We start from the raw sequence: 1,997 nt of genomic DNA on the forward strand, positions 1-1,997 counted from the left end.
CAGCTCCAGTGATAGGCATTGCGCTCAGCGGTGTGATTTGGTTTTAAAATTCTGAGAGCATACCTTCCTCCAAAAGTCAGCCAGTGCAGTGCTACCTGCTACATATATCTTGCGAAATTACCACGAAGGTAAAATTAGAGAGACCGAGCTCACACGGAGGAGTACCGACAATCGTTCTTCCCGCACACCATTCGGGATTGCAACAGGAAAGGGGGATGTATCAGTGGAACACGAAGTACCTTCCACCACATCCTAGGACTGTTGATATTTTTAAAAATATCGGGAATCCGATATATCAATATTTAAAAGATGTCATTATTGATCCTCGATATATCGAAAAAATACATCGATATATCATCGGAAAAAATGTCTATGTATCGACCTGTAAAATTATCGGCTGCACTTTATTAGATGTTCTGTACATCAACAAGGTACCAGCTTGCTTATTCCCCTTAGAGCAAGAACTTAACAGAAAACGATGCACGTTCACGCTTGGCGATAACCACTTTGCTCACTGCATGTGAGTGGCACAAAAAAAGGCGTCCATTCGGTCCCTCGTCTAGTTTCGTCACATGTCGGATGCGTCCCATACGCGTCGTGTCCACTTCTCTGTTTTTTCATTCCTGCCAACGCCAATGCCCTAGCAGTTGTAGCGTCAAAATTCCACGGTCAAATTAAACATTCCAGTTTCTGTTGGTAGCGCCGAGCGCCGATTACGTCAGCATCTCCCACCGCAAAGACCAATCTTGTCAATTGGATTTCTGTTCATGATTTTCAGCAACTGTTTTTGAAGAATACCAATGTGAAGAAATAGCACACTAATTGCGTTAAAAAAATTTTAACGCAACTGGAGTGCTGTTTCTTCACATCGGAAATCTTATTTCATTCAAACCGCCATCTCCCACTGCAGTCGGACTTCTTCTTTGTGCCACCTATATTTGCTTCATACAGTCAAAGAGAAAGACTGGACGTGACTAAAGCTCAAAAAGTAGTAATACTCGTTCACACAGTGAAAGTAAAATTACGTTCCACTACAATTTCAAATATTTACCGAAGATTGCGAAAAAATGTAATATAAAATAAAAATATCGACACTCGATAATGATATTTGGATACCGATATGTTGATATATCGGGGGGTAATACGTCGTCGAATTATAGATGCTTTTGGAAAAAATATCGAAGTATTTATATATCGATATTTATCAACAACCCTAGTAGGCGAATTAAGTCTAAGCATGAGAGACTGACAAAGCTACCCCGATCTTGACACTCTTCTATAGCAGCAACCATCAAAAGAAACTTAGCTGACAATCGAAAAGGAAAGCCGTATAGAGTCTTGAGGTAACTGTAGGGGTACATTTGGCGACCAAATTGGAAAGGTATTCCTTCATCAACCACTTTTCACATTCGTTTTGCGAAATGTGCTATTGAGATCTAATTGCAGTATGAGACCAGAAAGCGTAAGTAGAATTTACGTGTAACAGCGCTTTCTAAAGAATACCGTTCTTGCGAATACAGCTGACTTGCACTGAGTACGAAAAGGATTCAGGCACCCGTAAGACCATAAAGAAATCCATAGTTTTCCTTAAGGCGGAATGGTTACTTCAACGAACCCGCCCTTTTCCATCTGATGTACATACTGATTCTTATTAACGTTTAAAAACTTTCTAAAGGACGTAGCTCACGCTGAGATGAGTAATTTAGTCTAAGACAAAAGGGCACAAATGTCGCGAAATACCCAAAACGTGGATGACAAATGTTGAACATCTGACTGTCACTGCGACACGCTATAGATATTGACGTACTAAAGCCCTCCTAACATCCTAAAGCACAGGAAACAATCTCGGTGATGTAACTACTTGTACCTTCGACAATATTATATAGACTTTTGAATTCAGCAGATCTGCGAGGCCAGCAATAAGCGCGACAGTCACGGATGTGCTCATCAACTTCCAGTAGGAGAAGGTACAACAATGGCGTGTGCATTACGCATTA

Source organism: Schistocerca cancellata, chromosome 4 (genome assembly GCF_023864275.1).
Source record: "Schistocerca cancellata isolate TAMUIC-IGC-003103 chromosome 4, iqSchCanc2.1, whole genome shotgun sequence".
Lineage (NCBI taxonomy): Eukaryota > Metazoa > Arthropoda > Insecta > Orthoptera > Acrididae > Schistocerca > Schistocerca cancellata.